The sequence below is a fragment of the Musca domestica genome, unplaced genomic scaffold (genome assembly GCF_030504385.1).
Source record: "Musca domestica strain aabys unplaced genomic scaffold, Musca_domestica.polishedcontigs.V.1.1 72, whole genome shotgun sequence".
Classification (NCBI taxonomy): domain Eukaryota; kingdom Metazoa; phylum Arthropoda; class Insecta; order Diptera; family Muscidae; genus Musca; species Musca domestica.
The window spans coordinates 270,773-290,296 of NW_026712388.1; the positions used below are offsets into that span (position 1 = coordinate 270,773).

General features: G+C 36.6%; 1 protein-coding gene across 2 annotated transcripts in view; it reads left to right on the forward strand.

The window, feature by feature from the left end:
• Nucleotides 1–19,524, forward strand: part of LOC101900305 (serine-rich adhesin for platelets) — a 265,583-nt gene that overhangs the window by 215,262 nt on the left and 30,797 nt on the right. The window lies entirely within an intron of this gene.

Here is a 19,524-nt window from a genome sequence, read left to right on the forward strand (position 1 = left end):
CAGAGCCATAGGCGTAGATTTTAAAAAGAATTTCTTTGAAGGACTATCAGAGCCATAGGCGTGGGTTTTTAAAAGAATTTCTTTGAAGGACTATCAGAGCCATAAGCGTGGATTTTTAAAAGAATTTCTTTGAAGACTATCAGAGCCATAGGCGTGGATTTTTAAAAGAATTTCTTTGAAAGACTATCAGAGCCATAAGCGTGGATTTTTAAAAGAATTTCTTTGAAGGACTATCAGAGCCATAAGCGTGGATTTTTAAAAGAATTTCTTTGAAGGACTATCAGAGCCATAAGCGTGGATTTTTAAAAGAATTTCTTTGAAGGACTATCACAGCCATAGGCGTGGATTTTTAAAAGAATTTCTTTGAAGGACTATCACAGCCATAGGCGTGGATTTTTAAAAGAATTTCTTTGAAGGACTATCACAGCCATAGGCGTGGATTTTTAAAAGTATTTCTTTGAAGGACTATCCGAGCCATAAGCGTGGATTTTTAAAAGAATTCCTTTGAAGGACTATCCGAGCCATAAGCGTGGATTTTTAAAAGTATTTCTTTGAAGGACTATCAGAGCCATAAGCGTGGATTTTTAAAAGTATTTCTTTGAAGGACTATCAGAGCCATAAGCTTGGCTTTTTAAAAGGACTTCTTTAAAGGCTTATCAAAGCCTTAATCGTGGATTTATAAAATAATTTCTTTGAAGGACTATCAGAGCCTTAATCGTGGATTTTTAAAAGAATTTCTTTGAAGGACTATCAAAGCCATAGGCGTGGATTTTTAAAAGGACTTCTTTGAAGGACTATCAGAGCCATAAGCGTGGATTTTTAAAAGAATTTCTTTGAATAACTTTCAAAGCCGTAAGCGTGGATTTTTAACAGAATTTCTTTGAATAACTATCAAAGCCGTAAGCGTAGATTTTTAAAAGAATTTCTTTGAAGAACTATCATGGCCATAAGCGTGGATTTTTAAAAGAATTTCTTTGAAGATCTAACAGACCCATAAGCGTGGATTTTTAAAAGAATTTCTTTGAAGATCTAACAGACCCATAAGCGTGGATTTTTAAAATAATTTTTTGATGGACTATTAGAGCCATAAGCGTGAATTTTTTCAATGAATTTTTTGAAGGACTATCAGAGCCATAAGCGAGGCTTTATGAAATAATTTATTTTCAAAACTATCAGAGGCATAAGCATGGATTTTTTAAAGAATTTCTTTGAAAGACTATCAGAGCCATAAGCGTGGATTTTTAAAAGAATTTCCTGGAATAATTATCAGAGCCACAAGCGTGGATTTTTATAAGAATTTCTTTGAAGGTCTATCAGAGCCATAGGCGTGGATTTTTAAAATAATTTCTTTGAAGGACTATCAGAGCCATAGGCGTAGATTTTAAAAAGAATTTCTTTGAAGGACTATCAGAGCCATAGGCGTGGGTTTTTAAAAGAATTTCTTTGAAGGACTATCAGAGCCATAAGCGTGGATTTTTAAAAGAATTTCTTTGAAGGACTATCAGAGCCATAGGCGTGGATTTTTAAAAGAATTTCTTTGAAGGACCATCAGAGCCATAGGCGTAGATTTTAAAAAGAATTTCTTTGAAGGACTATCAGAGCCATAGGCGTGGATTTTTAAAAGAATTTCTTTGAAGGACTATCAGAGCCATAAGCGTGGATTTTTAAAAGAATTTCTTTGAAGGACTATCAGAGCCATAAGCGTGGATTTTTAAAAGAATTTCTTTGAAGGACTATCAGAGCCATAAGCGTGGATTTTTAAAAGAATTTCTTTGAAGGACTATCAGAGCCATAATCGTGGATTTTTAAAAGAATTTCCTGGAATAACTACCAGAGCCATAATCGTGGATTTTTAAAAGAATTTCCTGGAATAACTATCAGAGCCATAATCGTGGATTTTTAAAAGAATTTCTTTGAAGGACTATCAGAGCCATAAGCGTGGATTTTTAAAAGAATTTCTTTGAAGGACTATCAGAGCCATAAGCGTGGATTTTTAAAAGTATTTCTTTGAAGGACTATCACAGCCATAGGCGTGGATTTTTAAAAGAATTTCTTTGAAGGACTATCAGAGCCATAAGCGTGGATTTTTAAAAGAATTTCTTTGAAGGACTATCAGAGCCATAAGCGTGGATTTTTAAAAGAATTTCTTTGAAGGACTATCAGAGCCATAAGCGTGGATTTTTAAAAGAATTTCTTTGAAGGACTATCAGAGCCATAATCGTGGATTTTTAAAAGAATTTCCTGGAATAACTATCAGAGACATAATCGTGGATTTTTAAAAGAATTTCCTGGAATAACTACCAGAGCCATAATCGTGGATTTTTAAAAGAATTTCCTGGAATAACTATCAGAGCCATAATCGTGGATTTTTAAAAGAATTTCTTTGAAGGACTATCAGAGCCATAAGCGTGGATTTTTAAAAGAATTTCTTTGAAGGACTATCAGAGCCATAAGCGTGGATTTTTAAAAGTATTTCTTTGAAGGACTATCCGAGCCATAAGCGTGGATTTTTAAAAGAATTCCTTTGAAGGACTATCCGAGCCATAAGCGTGGATTTTTAAAAGTATTTCTTTGAAGGACTATCAGAGCCATAAGCGTGGATTTTTAAAAGTATTTCTTTGAAGGACTATCAGAGCCATAAGCTTGGCTTTTTAAAAGGACTTCTTTAAAGGCTTATCAAAGCCTTAATCGTGGATTTATAAAAGAATTTCTTTGAAGGACTATCAGAGCCTTAATCGTGGATTTTTAAAAGAATTTCTTTGAAGGACTATCAAAGCCATAGGCGTGGATTTTTAAAAGGACTTCTTTAAAGGACTATCAAAGCCATAGGCGTGGATTTTTAAAAGGACTTCTTTAAAGGACTATCAAGCCATAGGCGTGGATTTTAAAAGGACTTCTTTAAAGGACTATCAAAGCCATAGGCGTGGATTTTAAAAGGACTTCTTTAAAGGACTATCAAAGCCATAGGCGTGGATTTTTAAAAGGACTTCTTTAAAGGACTATCAAAGCCATAGGCGTGGATTTTTAAAAGGACTTCTTTAAAGGACTATCAAAGCCATAGGCGTGGGATTTTAAAAGGACTTCTTTAAAGGACTATCAAAGCCATAGGCGTGGATTTTTAAAAGGACTTCTTTAAAGGACTATCAAAGCCATAGGCTTAGATTTAAAAAAATTCAAAGGACTATCAGAGCGTAAAAGTGCATTTTTAAAGACTATTTTATTGAAGGATTATCAGAGGCGTAATCGTGGACTTTTTAAGACAGTTGTTTTAAAGGACTATCAGAGCCTAAGCGTGGATTTTTCAAGAAAATGGCAGAAATGTCTTAATACCCCGAGCGCTAAGGCCTGATTTTTTCCTGGAAAAAATGACCTAGAATCGTTCCTGAAGACTGGTTTTTTCTATAAAAATTGCCTAGGAGTAGTTCCTGCGGCCTGATTTTTTATATAGAAAAAATGCCTCAGAGAAGTTCTCAGAGAAGTCCCTGAGGCATAGAAAATTAAGCCTCCTGAGTTCTGATGCCTTAGAGCCGTTCCTGGGGTCTAATAGGAAAAAAAATTCCTACTTGATTAGGTCTGATTTTTCTTTATTTTAACTACGGTCTCCAGAGTTTCTGAAAGGCCGATTTTGTCTTTAAAAAAAATCTCCAAATTCCTCAGACTTCCTCAGGACAATTTTATAGAAATGTGTCAGATGCCTCAGGTAAATTCCTGAGTTCTGATGCCTTAGAGTCGTCCCTGAGGCCTAATAGGAAAAATTCTTCCTAGCTGATTAGGCCTGATTTTTGTTTATTTTTACTCTGGGCTCAATAAATCCTTTGTCCGAAAATTGTCCCTAAAATTTCCATAAAATTGTTTGCTGGTCTTTATTTACAAAAATATCGAGTCAAACTATCTCATTTGCTTATATCTTCCCCCTGAATAATTTGCTTCCTACTGGACAGACGTCAGATGCTTGTGAGTCCATTAGAATTTTCCTGTTTAGATCCTAACACCTAAGAGGACATTTCAAGTCCACACTTGGCCTAGCACACACACCCTCACACTCACACCCAAATTCACGTAGCTATCGATACAAACTTTTGATACAAAAAAATCATGTCTACGAATGTAAATTAACTTTTAAAGAGATTGACTTGTGACAGTAGGTCGTCGTCGTCGTTAGGTTATACGTTTTATGACACAACAACAACACCCACCATCTACCAGACCTACAACAACATGGAATCTCTACTGATTTGCCACTTTGGCCACTGAAAATTACCCGGCTCCTGTGAGGCAAAATGACACCAGTAAACCAATGAATGAATGGCTGGCTGGCTGAGTGACTTGACTGAGCGAACTGTAACTTGGCTAACAAGTGACATGACTTGACTTCTTTGGTCGGACGGATGGTCGTCGATTGGTTGGCTTTACCACTACCAGCTATCATATCATCACACCACGACCAAAAAAAAAAAAAAAAAAACGCCGACTTGGTATGAAAAGCGCGTAATTGTATTGTGGTCACGTCGAAAATGGAAGCATCTGTTTTATGTTGTTGCTACTTTTTTTTTTACACAGTCGTGGTAGTGGTAAGTGAGTGTGTGACGTGACTGTGTGTGTTACCAATATTTTATTTATTTTTTGTCACAGACACTCAACATTGTGTTGATCTATAAATAAATGACGGAATAATGTGGAGTACCCTCAATGGATGGATGAATAGTTGAGTTGAGTTGAGTTCGCTGAGTGAATGAATGAATGACGCTGCATGTTTGATCGAACGACAACAAAAAATAAAATACTTCAAACTAAACAACAACATCAAAAAGTTAACATTATTATAATGTTTTTGCTGTCAGCTACTTAATGGTAGAAAACCTGTGTTTTTTCTTCATAATTTAAAAAAATAGTCATGTGGCTTCTATAAATAAAAGCGGCCCAACAGGTATTCCGTTTTTTTAGTCGTCTATCAATTGAATTTTTTGCATTTTATTTGATGTGGTGATAAATTCAAATTATGTTGCCAATTATGGCTTTAAAAATTAACCTTAAAAAAGAGGCAGAACTCAACAACGGAGGCAACTCAGGAATAGAAAAAATCTTCGGTTCGTGAGGACCATTTTTTGTAACAAAGTGTTTCCATCTCTGATTTCCGATTTTTTCTACAGAATAAAAAAAATTTAGACCTGTTTTTCTTTGGCAGATATTTGTCTACAAAAATTTGACTCAGTTCCATTTTGTTAAAAAATGCCTCTATTCTTGATGGGCGACTTCAGTTCCTGAAATACCTAAGACTTTTTGAAAGGAAGGATAAAAAAATGTTTCCGATTTCCCAAAGCTTCATATCCTAAAAAATATAGATATACATATATAGAAATGAGTGAAATATACAAATTTGGGTTTTGATAAATCCACGCTTCCGGTAGGGGCAGTCCTTAAAAAATGTGTCTTTAAAAATTCACGATGTTTGCCCTGATATTTCTCCAGAAATTGTCTTTCTAACGACATGATTGTCATTTTTAGAAACAATTCAGGCCTCAGGAAGTCTAAGGTTTTTTTTAGAGGAAGAATTACGTTTCAGGGGCTTTGAAGCATTTTTTATATTGAAAAAAAATCAGGCCTCAGGAACACTAAGACATTTTTTTCTATAAAAAAAAAGTGTTAGACCTCAGTATAAGTGAGACTTTTTTTTATAGAAAATAAATAAATAACCTCAGTCGGTTTTGCCGACAGATGTTTACCTCAACCTTGAGCCATTATTCTAACTGTTTACCCTTTATTTAACCTAAACTGTCATATATATTACACCGTGCCAGATTTGGACTATATCGCCTACTTCCTATACTTTATATGAGATATGTGCAAATTTACAAATATAGCGGACCGAAATACTCCACTTCATATAATACAGATATAAATATTGATCCGTGCAAAATTTGAAGAAAATTTAACATATATATCCAATTTTATGCGAAATCATAAATATTTATATCAGATTCAAATCTGAATGGAATCGAATGTTAACTTTGCGTTTTATGCGCTTTATGGATATTCAAAATTGTGACACTTTGTGGGGGAGGTACCAGAAGGAGTGGACCGATATATCTCATCTTCACAGCAGATCTTGTGTTGGTAGAAATAATGACATGTGTGAAATATGGAGAGAACCAGAAGCTTATTTTGGATTTTATAATTGTTTTAATTATTCAAAACCTTGACCCTTTGTGGGAGAGGTATTAGAAGGAGTGGACCGATACATTCCTTCTTCACACCAGATCTGGGGTTAATAAAAATATTGTGACGTGTGGACTTTGAAGTCAATTGGACTCTTATTTCACATTTTATTAGAGTTATGATTATTCAAAATGTTGACCCTTGTGGGGGAGGTACTTGATGGAATGGACCGATATTGTCCATTTTCTCGTCTGACCTAGCACTGATACAAATATTAGGATTTGCCAAATTTGAACAACATTGGATGATCATTTCTTGTTCTACTAGGTAAATTAATTTCTGTGTAAATTTGGATTTTTGTGAGGCAGGTACCAAAAGAAGGAGACCGATATCGCTCATTTTCGAACTCGATCTAAGATTGATAATAAAATTACGATGTAAGTTTTGTAAGTAAGTTTTGACGAAGTCGAATACTCCCTTCGAAAATTATCAACCACACCGGCCAGACAGACAGACAGACCGACGAACGGACACCCCTAAATCGACTCCAAATGTCCTGAGAATGATTTGTTCCAAAGATACCTAGGGTCTAAAACGTTTATTTCGATGACACACGTTTTGACCTTTTTCAAGTACTCTCAGATCCATCAAAATTTTGCAAGGTTTGAAATGTGGATTTTTAAGAAATATTTTTTCAAGGGTCATCTAAGCCATAAACCCGGATTTTTAATAAATATTTTTTTAAGGACCTTCCAAGCTTTCTTCTGAAGAATATTTTTTGAAGGACCATCAGAACTCAAAAAAATGAATTTTTAAAAAAATATTTTTTCAAAGACATTCTGAACCAAAAACCAGGATTTTTTAAAAATATTTTTGTCAAGGATTTGATTTTTAAGTTATATTTTTTCAAGGATCTACACACCAATAAACCTCTATTTTTGAAGAATATTTTGTCAAGGACCATCCAAGCCATAAACTCGAATTTAAAAAAATATTTTTTCAAGGACCTTCAGAATCACAAACGTGGGTTTTTTAAGAATATTTTTTAAGAACCTTCTGAACCTCAAACATGGATTTTTAAGAATATATTTTTCTAGGAACTTCTGAACCACAAACGTGGATTTTAAAAAAATACTTTTTTAAAGGACCTTCTGGACAATAAACGTAGATTTTTAAGAAAATATTTTTTCAAGGACCTTCTGAACAATAAACGTGGATTTTTAAGAAAATATTTTTTCAAGGAGCTTCTGAACAATAAACGTGGATTTTTAAAGATTTTTTAAGAATTTTTTTTCAAGGATCTCAAGGCCAGTATACATGGATTTTTAAAGAATTTTTTTTGAAGGATACGTGGATTTTTAAAGAATTTTTTTTTTGAAGGGTACATGGATTTTTTAAGAATTTTGTTTTTTCAAGGATCTCAAGGCCAGTATACATGGATTTTTAAAGAAATTTTTTTTTGAAGGATACGTGGATTTTTTAAGAATTTTGTTTTTTCAAGGATCTCAAGGCCAGTATACATGGATTTTTAAAGAATTTTTTTTTGAAGGATACGTGGATTTTTAAAGAATTTTTTTTTGAAGGATACGTGGATTTTTAAAGAATTTTTTTTGAAGGATACGTGGATTTTTTAAGAATTTTTTTTCAAGGATCTCAGGGCCGGTATACATGGATTTTTAAAGAATTTTTTTTTGAAGGATACGTGGATTTTTTTCAGAATTTTTTTTTGAAGGATACGTGGATTTTTTAAGAATTTTTTTTTGAAGGATACGTGGATTTTTTAAGAATTTTTTTTGAAGGCAACGTGGATTTTTTAAGATTTTTTTTGAAGGATACGTGGTTTTTAGATTTTTTTTCAAGGATCTCAAGGCCAGTATACATGGATCAAGGACCTTCTGAACAATAAACGTGGATTTTTAAAGATTTTTTTTTCAAGGACCAAAAGACCAATAAACGTTCGCTTTTAAAGAATACTTTTTCAAGGACCTTCTGAACAATAAACGTGGATTTTTAAAGATTTTTTTTCAAGGACCCAGAGACCAATATACATGGATTTTTAAAGATTATTTTTTCAAGGACCAATAAACGTGGGTTTTTTAAGATTATTTTTAAAGACCACAAGACCAATAAACATGGATTTTTGAGGAATATTTTTCTAAGAACTTCTGAACCACAAGCATGGATTTTTAAAAAATATTTTTCAAGGACCTTCCCCAAACGTGGATTTTTTAAGATAACTTTTTCAAAGACCAATAAACGTGGATTTTTAGGAATATTTTTTCTAGGACCTTCTGAACCACAAATGTGGATTTTTTAAGAATATTTTTTCAAAGACCTTCTGAACCACAAACGTGGATTTTTTAGAATTTTTCTTTAAGGTTTTTGCATGGACCTTCTGAATCATAAACGTGGATTTTTTAGAATTTTTCTTCAAGGTTTTAAAGGATTTTTTGGATTATTTAAGAATATTTTTTTAAAATCTTTCCACAAAGTGGATTTTTTAAGAACATTTTTGAAGGACCTACGTACCAATATATTTTTGAAAAGACCTACAGAACAATAAACGTGGTTAAAAAATGTTCAAGTACCATCCAACGGGATTTTTTAAGAATATTTTTTAATGAACTGTAGAGACACAAACGAGGACAAAATATCTCAGTCAAAGGTGTGGATTTTTAGAGGTAATATTTTGGATAATAACAAATATTGTTAAGGACTATATACAAACAATATTCTTTTTAAATGTTTTTTTTTTTATTTTTTAGAATTAAAAAAAAATGTTTTTCGAGTACTAAAATATTCTAAAAATATTTTTTCAAAGACTACTTTTATATCGTGGTTTAAAAAATAACAATTTAAAATCAATATAAAAATTTTGAATTTTTTTAAAATAAAATTTAAGAACAATACTAAAATTGTCGATTTTTTAAAAATGAAATTGAGGGTCATCAATAAATTTTGCACTTTTTTTAAAATATTTTTTTGTGATTTAACTATTTTTTAGTTTCTATATTTGTTCCCCAAAACGTGTCTACCTCTTTTCTCCACGTGTCTCTTCGTATGGCGGCCTCAATTCTTTTTTTCAGAAGGTAGGGGGGCGGGGGAGCGTATGATTAATTCAATAATTGGATTATTTTCAATAGAGTTATGTTGTTGTTGCTATTACTTTTTTATGGCTATCAATTGCCTGATGTGTCATTCAATTTCCAATACCAGTTGTTGTTGGTCTTTGTTTTCTGCCTGACATTGGCAATGAAATCGTGTTGTCATAAACAATTATTTAATAATCACCGGTTATTTAATAGACAACTGGTAATAATAAAATAGATAGATATTTAACCAAAAAATAAATTGAAAGAAAAAAATTAATTGAAAAAGAAACTAGACACATGGGTGGTAAGAAATAATGTGTGTGGTGTGGAGAAGAGTTGGTATGTCTAGAAAATTCCAGCTAATTGATTTGGAAATAAATGTTAGGGTTTTGGGAAACTGATGTTTTTTGAGGGTCATGGAAAAAACTTTCTCACACCTCAGCTTTGTTTTGGAGATATTTTCCCGAAAATAGATGACAGACTCTCTGGAAGGTTGCTTCTGTGAAAATTTAAAATCTCTTCTCCAAATTTTTGGGGCATTTTGGTAGCGGCAAAATTTTTTGACAATAAAAAATTAGCATTTCTTTGTATCCTGTTCTCCCCAACCCCAATTTAAATTACTCTGAAAAAATTCTCAAACCTTTCAAATCTTCCCATGCCCATAAATTTCTATTGGCCCATAAAAATGTGCCCACAATAAAAATTTGTGACTTGTTTTTTGTTTTTTTTTTTTAATTTCAATTCCAAGACGTTTTGTAAATTTTTCAAATATTCACACGTTCTGTCCAAATGCCGATTGCGAATATCAATCTTCGGCCATTTGGACATTGAATTGAAAGTGAGATGAAGTACCCATTTATTTGTTGTTGTTGTTGCTCTGTTTTTTGCTCCATTGCGCTTTACAAGCTAGCATCCAAACACGTAGACATATGACAACAATAAAACCGTTATTGTTGCTATTGTTGTTGTTGCTGTTCCGTTGGAGGCCTGTTGTATCGAACAAATAGCCAGCTAATAAATCTAAACCGTCAGGCAAAACAATTAACATTGGCATATTAATAACAAGGTGACAACGACGATAACAGCAGCAGCAACAACAACAACGATGCTGACAATGACAATAACGGACGGCGACGACGATGAGTTCGACGATGACAATGTGTGATAAAATTTTGATGGCGGTAATGATGATGACAAAACGGAAATACACTCGTCGTGGGAATTCTAAATTGCAAGTATTTAAATAACAATAAATTATTGTTAAGGGGATGGACTGCGAGAGAAATTGTGGGAGAAGAGAGGAGGTAGGTTAGGGAGTAGATAGGCTAGGAAGTGACATTTATTAGAACACTAATAAATTTCGTGCGATAAATCTGAAAAATATATTGAAAACGCATTCTATTGGGAGCAGATCCTTAAAGGTATAGGCTAGAGATCTTAAAAGAGGTATTTTATGGAAAAAATATCGTTAAGAGGATTTCTATATTTAGAGGATTTCTATATTCCGTTAAGAGATAATCTGAAGGCAGCGAAGCCATAATAGGTCTTCCATAAAGAGAAAAGCTTAAAACGTCTTTTGTAAAAGGTTCTATGACTGCCCTCAATAGAAAGAACATCTTTAGTAGAGATTAGAGATTAGATTAGAGATTTATAGATTTTAAAGATCGTTAAGAGAATTTCTATATTTAAAGGATATTTAGTAGAGGTTCTATTAACATAATTCCGTTAAAAAATAACCGGAAGGCAGTGAAGCCATAGTAGGTCTTCCATAAAGAGAAGATCTTAAAAACGTCCTTTGTAAAAGGTTCTATGGCTGCCCTCAATAGACAGAACATCTTTAGTAGAAAGGAGAGATTTTAAAGATCGTTTATACAGGATTAGATGAGATAAAAAAAACTGCAACAAAGTCAAACGCCATAATTTTTATATCTTATGAATGAAAGCAAAAAATGTCGGAAATAGGATCAAATTTTAGAATAACTTTAGATTTGTTCGAATTGGTCACCTTTGGCACGAATTATGGCCTTCAAAAGGCCAATCCGTCACACGCTGCCCGAATGGCCCATTCCCAGCAAAGCGCTTGCTTGAGGTGATCGACACTTTGGTATTTTTTAATGCCAACCTTGCTTTCCAAAATATTCCAGAAACAATAGTCCCACGGATTGGTATCCGGAGATTTTGATGGCCATTGTGCGCTGGAAATGTAGAGAGGAACCTCATTTTCATCATCATTTTGTAACCATTCTTGGTTGGCGCGTGCTGAGTCCTGTTGGAATGTCCCAGGTCTGCGGCCAAAATGTTTGCGTGCCCAAGGCTTTAATACACCCTCCAGAATATTTTCGCGATAATATACGGGATTTATTCTGATGCCACTGTCGATTAACACGAGCGGGGAGCGACCGTCGGCTGTTGTGGCGGCCCACACCATCACACACCGACGCTTGACTTCTGGTGGCTAACCGAAGGGTGCACATTTTCAGCTTACCTCTTTGGCAAGTAAACACGATCATTTCGTTTGTTTACAAACTGCTGGACAACGAATGTTTTCTCATCGGAGAAAATCAAATTCGGCAGTTCACCATTTTCGGCCAAGCGAAGCAACTTTTTAGCTCTTTTGAGTCAATTTTCTTTCTGTTTCGATGTAAGTTCTTGCACTTTTTGGAATTTCAACGAGCTAATTTTTCAATATTTGCCGAATGTAATATTACGATATGTTCATCTCACGAGCCATTTTTCGGTCACTGCGACGCGGGTTTCAATCAAGTCGCTTCTTTACTTTTCAAACTATTTCTGCTGATGTTGCTGTGTTCTTCCGTCCACTTCCTTGACGTCGGGCTACGTATCACGGTAACGTACGATGGTACGAGACACAAAAGATTCATTCACATTTAAATGCTAGAGGGCGCTAACGCTAGCCACTTGTGGTTTTCCAGCTAAATATAAAGAAATCACACTATCCCGCTTGAATTCCATCACGAATAACTTTTTTCGGGAAAATTCTCCCCAAAAATGCTTTTGTACGCTTGTAAACAACAATATAATGAGCTGTCACTGGAATAATTTTAACAGGTGTCGGACAGGTGCCTTAGAAATGACAGCAGTCTGAAGTTGGTTGCAGTTTTTTTATCTCACCCTGTATACGCCACAGAGAGAGAGAGAGAGGTTATGTAGGCTACATAGAGCGGACATTTACAAGGTTTCCCATAGAATGAAGCAATTTTATAGGCTTTAAAAAAGTTCTTCTATAGACCAAATACCGCTTACAGGCCTTCTGTAGACAAGATACGTCTCAAAGGGCCTCTATAGCAATTATACCTTTTAAAGGGTTCCTAACGAAAGAGAACCATTTATAAGTGTTCCATAGACAGAAGACCCTAAGAGATTTTTCTATAAACAGAAGATTTTTCAAAATATCCTACATGGACAAAATAACTTTAAAAAGTCTTCTAAAGAGAGAATTGCCTGAAGAACCACACATGGTGTTCTATACACGGGTTTCCAAAGTCAAAATGCTCTTAGCAGGTTTTATATTTGCAGAAGATCCAACAGAATTCTCCAGATAATCCTACAGATCCTTTAGAAATCTTCAAAAGAAGATTCATAAGAAGTCTTCAACAGATAGGAGGCCCTAGCAATTTGTTCTATAAAAAGAAGACCTTTACGAGCTCCTTTACAGAAGGAAAATCCATGAGAGATGTTCAATAGACAAAAGACTCCTAGAATGTCTTCTATAGACAGGAGACGCTTAGTAAGTCTGTCATACACAGTAGACTATCGAAAGTTCTTCTATAGATGAAGGGCCTATCAGAGGTCCTCCATAGACACTAGACCTCTTATGGCATTTCTTTAGAGTGGACATTTCCAAGGTTTTCCTTAGAAATAATACCTTTTATGGGTACCTCCTGGTCTTCTATGAGAAGACCCTTCTGGTCTTCTATGAAAAGACACTTCTAGTCTTCTATGAGAAGACCCTTTGGTTTCCTATGAGAAGACCCTTTGGTCTTCTATAAGAAGACCCTTTGGTCTTCTATAAGAAGACCCTTTGGTCTTCTATGAGAAGACCCTTTGGTCTTCTATGAGAAGACCCTATGGTCTTCTATGAGAAGACCCTTTGGTCTTCTATGAGAAGAGCCTTTGGTCTACTATGAAAAGAGCCTTTGGTCTTATATGAGAAAACCATTTGGTCTTCTATGAGAAAACTCTTTGGTCTTCTTCGAGAAGAGCCTTTGGTTTTCTATGAAAAGACCCTTCGGTATTCTGTGAGAAGACCCTTCGGTCTTCTGTGAGAAGACGCTTTGCTCTTCTGTGAAAAGATCCTTTGATCTTCTATGAGAAGAGCCTCTGGTCTTCTATGAGAAGACCCTTTGGTCTTCTGTGAGAAGACCCTTTGGTCTTCTGTGAGAAGAGCCTTTGGTCTTCTGTGAGAAGAGCCTTTGGTCTTCTGTGGGAAGATCTTTTGCTCTTCTGTGAGAAGACCCTTTACTCTTCTGTGAGAAGAAACTTTGGTCTTCTATGAGAGAACCCTTTGGTCTTATATGAGAAGACCCTTTGGTCTTCTACGAGAGGACCCTTTTGTCTTCTATGAGAAGACCCTTTTGTCTTCTATGAGGAGACCCTTTGGTCTTCTATGAGAAGACCCTTTGGTCTTCTGTGAGAAGACCAATGAATCTTTATGAGTTCTCCTGGTGATCAATATGGTGACATTTTTCGACCTTTTTCTCTTGATCTTCTATAGGGAGACCTCTATAGAAAGAAGACCTTTACGAGCTCTTTTACAGGAAGAAAATCCTTAAGAGATCTTCAATAGACAAAAAGATGATCACTTTTATAAGAAAAAATTTATGAGAGATCTTCAATAGACAAAAGACTCCTGTACTGTTTTCTATAGACAGGAGGATTTTCCATAGACAGGCTACCCTCAAGAGATTCTCTAAAGCGAGACGTTCTTTAAGAGTCTTTCTATAGATTGAAAATCTTTTAAAGGTCTTTCATAGATGGAAAACTCTTCAAGTGATATATTTTCTTATGATCATTAGACAGAACCCCGTTTACTGTTCATCTAGAGACAGGACATTTTTCAGGCCTTGTATAGACTGAGAGAGAAGACCCTTTGGAGGTCTTTTTCTAAAAGTCATCCACAAATAGAATGTCGATTAATTGTATTCCACGAAAAGAAGGTTCTACACAGACTTTCCAACAAAAAGGGGATTTTTAAAGTTCTTTTATGTAAAAATCCCCAGTTATAGCCCTGATTGTCTTCAAAAATATTGTTATAAAATGATACGACCACGACTTAAGCATAGTCTTTGAATTTTTTTTTTCAAAATCCATGACTAGTATTTGGTCCATAAAAAATATTTGTAAAACTCCACGATGTATACAGAACTTGAAAAAATTTAAAAAATCCACAAGATATATATGGTCCCTGAAAAATATTTTTAAGAAAAATCCACTATTTATATCTTTGAAAATCATAAATGATATTTAAAAAAATATTTTTAAAAAATTTACGATTTATAATTTCCCTGAAAAAAATCCTTTTCTCCAATTTCTACCTCAGAAACCAATCAAAACGGCACATCTTCAGCAACTACTTTCAATCACTCTGACTAACTGAACGGAAGATAGCCGTAAAATAAATCTGTCTAAAATGCTGTGTGCCGCCGCCAGCCGCCGCTTAACCAACCAACCGTTCAGTCCACGAAATCGTCACCGTCATGGTGACAGTTTTTCACTTCATTTTGATCATCATCGTCATCGTCACCATCATCATCATCGCCATCCGTTGGATCATGAGCAAATTAAGATGTATGGGTGTCAGCCAAGCTTTCTTGTTGTCATACATATATATGTTGTGCCAACATGTGTGTCTATCTGTGTGCGATGATTTGGTGTGACGTTACTTGGCTATGGTTACCGTCTAACGCACATCGTTAAAGCGCCGTTCAAATGGCATATTACGTATTTTGCACGCTTTCGAGCAATAGCGCGGCTGCACAGTGTTTTGTGTTGGGGAGAAATGAGGGATTTCATAAAAGGCATATTTAAGAAGACCCTTCTGCTCTTCTATGAGAAGACCCTTCTGCTCTTCTATGAGAAGACCCTTCTGCTCTTCTATGAGAAGACCCTTCTGCTCTTCTATGAGAAGACCCTTCTGCTCTTCTATGAGAAGACCCTTCTGCTCTTCTATGAGAAGACCCTTCTGCTCTTCTATGAGAAGACCCTTCTGCTCTTCTATGAGAAGACCCTTCTGCTCTTCTATGAGAAGACCCTTCTGCTCTTCTATGAGAAGACCCTTCTGCTCTTCTATGAGAAGACCCTTCTGCTCTTCTATGAGAAGACCCTTCTGCTCTTCTATGAGAAGACCCTTCTGCTCTTCTATGAGAAGACCCTTCTGCTCTTCTATGAGAAGACCCTTCTGCTCTTCTATGAGAAGACCCTTCTGCTCTTCTATGAGAAGACCCTTCTGCTCTTCTATGAGAAGACCCTTCTGCTCTTCTATGAGAAGACCCTTCTGCTCTTCTATGAGAAGACCCTTCTGCTCTTCTATGAGAAGACCCTTCTGCTCTTCTCTTCTATGAGAAGACCCTTCTGCTCTTCTATGAGAAGACCCTTCTGCTCTTCTATGAGAAACCCTTCTGCTCATCTATGAGAAGACCCTTCTGCTCATCTATGAGAAGACCCTTCTGCTCATCTATGAGAAGATCCTTCTGCTCATCTATGAGAAGACCCTTCTGCTCATCTATGAGAAGATCCTTCTGCTCATCTATGAGAAGACCCTTCTGCTCATCTATGAGAAGACCCTTCTGCTCATCTATGAGAAGACCCTTCTGCTCATCTATGAGAAGACCCTTCTGCTCATCTATGAGAAGACCCTTCTGCTCATCTATGAGAAGACCCTTCTGCTCATCTATGAGAAGACCCTTCTGCTCATCTATGAGAAGACCCTTCTGCTCATCTATGAGAAGACCCTTCTGCTCATCTATGAGAAGACCCTTCTGCTCATCTATGAGAAGACCCTTCTGCTCATCTATGAGAAGACCCTTCTGCTCATCTATGAGAAGACCCTTCTGCTCATCTATGAGAAGACCCTTCTGCTCATCTATGAGAAGACCCTTCTGCTCATCTATGAGAAGACCCTTCTGCTCATCTATGAGAAGACCCTTCTGCTCATCTATGAGAAGACCCTTCTGCTCATCTATGAGAAGACCCTTCTGCTCATCTATGAGAAGACCCTTCTGCTCATCTATGAGAAGACCCTTCTGCTCATCTATGAGAAGACCCTTCTGCTCATCTATGAGAAGACCCTTCTGCTCATCTATGAGAAGACCCTTCTGCTCATCTATGAGAAGACCCTTCTGCTCATCTATGAGAAGACCCTTCTGCTCATCTATGAGAAGACCCTTCTGCTCATCTATGAGAAGACCCTTCTGCTCATCTATGAGAAGACCCTTCCTGCTCATCTATGAGAAGACCTTCTGCTCATCTATGAGAAGACCCTTCTGCTCTTCTATGAGAAGACCCTTCTGCTCTTCTATGAGAAGACCCTTCTGCTCTTCTATGAGAAGACCCTTCTGCTCTTCTAGGAGAAGACCCTTCTGCTCTTCTAGGAGAAGACCCTTCTGCTCTTCTAGGAGAAGACCCTTCTGCTCTTCTAGGAGAAGACCCTTCTGCTCTTCTAGGAGAGACCCTTCTGCTCTTCCAGAGAAGACCCTTCTGCTCTTCAGGAGAAGACCCTTCTGCTCTTCTAGGAGAAGACCCTTCTGCTCTTCTAGAAGAAGACCCTTCTGCTCTTCTAGAAGAAGACCCTTCTGCTCTTCTAGAAGAAGACCCTTCTGCTCTTCTAGAAGAAGACCCTTCTGCTCTTCTAGAAGAAGACCCTTCTGCTCTTCTAGGAGAAGACCCTTCTGCTCTTCTAGGAGAAGACCCTTCTGCTCTTCTAGGAGAAGACCCTTCTGCTCTTCTAGGAGAAGACCCTTCTGCTCTTCTAGGAGAAGACCCTTCTGCTCTTCTAGGAGAAGACACTTCTGCTCTTCTAGGAGAAGACCCTTCTGCTCTTCTAGGAGAAGACCCTTCTGCTCTTCTAGGAGAAGACCCTTCTGCTCTTCTAGGAGAAGACCCTTCTGCTCTTCTAGGAGAAGACCCTTCTGCTCTTCTAGGAGAAGACCCTTCTGCTCTTCTATGAGAAGACCCTCTGGTCTTCTATGAAAAGACTCTTGGGTCTTCTAAGAGAAGACCCTTTGGTCTTCAATGATAAGACCCTTTGAACTTCTATGAGAGGACCCTTCTCTTAGAAGACCGTTTGGTCTTCTATGAAATGACCCTTTGGTCTTCTATGAGAAGACCCTTTGGTCTTCCGTTAGAAGACCCTGTGAGAAGAGCCTTTGGTCTTTCTATGAGAAGAACCTTTGGTCTTCTATGAGAAGACCCTGCGGTCTTCTATGAGAAGACCCTTCGGTCTTCTATTAGAAGACCCTTTGGTCTTCTATTAGAAGACCCTTTGGTCTTCTATGAGAAGACCCTTTGGTCTTCTATGAGAAGAACCTGTGGTCTTCTATGAGAAGACCCTTTGGTCTTCAATGAGAAGACCCTTCTGCTCTTCTATGAGAAGACCCTTTGGTCTTCTATGGAAAGTCCTTTCGGTTTTCTATGAAAAGACTCTTTGGTCTTCTAAGAGAAGACCCTTTGGTCTTCTATGATAAGACCCTTTGAACTTCTATGAGAGGACCCTTCTCTTAGAAGACCCTTTGGTCTTCTATGAAAAGACCCTTTGGTCTTCTATGAGAAGACCCTTTGGTCTTCCGTTAGAAGACCCTTTGGTCTTCTATGAGAAGATCATTTGGTCCTCTATGAGAAGACCTTTTGGTCTTCTATGAGAAGACCTTTTGGTCTTCTATGAGAAAAGCGTTGGTCTTCTATGAGAAGAGCCTTTGGTATTCTATGAGAGGATGTTTTGGTCTTCTATGAGAAGACCCTGTGATCTTCTATGAGAAGACCCTTTGGTCTTCTGTTAGAAGACCCTTTGGTCTTCTATAAGAAGATCCTTTGCTCTTCAGTGAGAAGATCCTTTGACCTTCTATGAGAAGAGCCTTTGCTCTTCTGTGAAAAGACCCTTTGATCTTCTATAAGAATACCCTTTGGTCTTCTGTGAGAAGACCCTTTGCTCTTCTGTGAGAAGACCAATGAATCTTTATGAGTTCTCCTGGTGGTCAATATGGTGACATTTTTCGACCTTTTTCTTTTGATCTTCTATGGGGAGACCTCTAGGTCTTCTATATTAAGACGTTCCCTATAAGAAGACATTTTGGTATTTTATAAGAAGACCTCTAGGTCTTTCTATAAGACCAATTCGTAGTCTTCTATAAGAAGTCGTATTGGACTGCATCGAGAAGACCTCATGTCCTCTTTATGTTCTCCTACTCTTGGTCTTCTTGGAAAATTAAGTTCTCTCTAATTTATCGATTTGATGCCAAATTGAATTTAAGTTGGTCATCGTAATTACCAGAAATCAATGTAAATTTAAAAATCCGCAACAAATAGCTTATATAGCTTTAAGGAGTCAAAGCAGAACTCCAGGGGATTATGGCCGGTGGCTGGGCGTCATTTGAAATAATTACACCCCACCCCTCCTCAAAGAGGGAATTAATTTTCCAATAGTTTACATAATCCTCTTTCCTCCATTCTTTGAATAGGAAGAATAAGCTACAACTTTAAGTTTTAGGAATTTGACGTTGCCTGGGCAACATAGTTTAAGTAACTTCAAAGAAGTGGGTGGTTTGAAGGCTGTGTGGATGGATGATGGCAGGCTGGCTCGATGATGCCAGGCTGCCTGGTGTTATTGTGAAGACCACACCACCACCGCCATGGGTGGTAGGACATTTTTTTTCTTTCAATACTTAAAGTCATGGCATAAAAATGTTCTACTCTATAAATATTGTGTGTTGGAGTGTCTGTGTGTGTAGTGGCTGTACGCCAACTTCACATTACTTATAATTCGTTCAACACAATCTTATGGCCACTTAACTATTAATAAAGATTACCCATCCCACCCCTTCGCCATGGGGTTGTGGGTGGAGATGAAGAACAATATGTTCGGAGCATTATGCCCCTGGCAGCCGGGGTTAAAAGTTAAACGCTTGGACATAATTTCGTTCATTGTTCTATGTCAATCTGTTTTTATTGTTTCGACAATTTTCTTTTGCCGCTTATTTGAATTATTTACTGATAATACAAACGGAGATTTTTGCTAAGTGAAATTAATACACGATTTATTTGC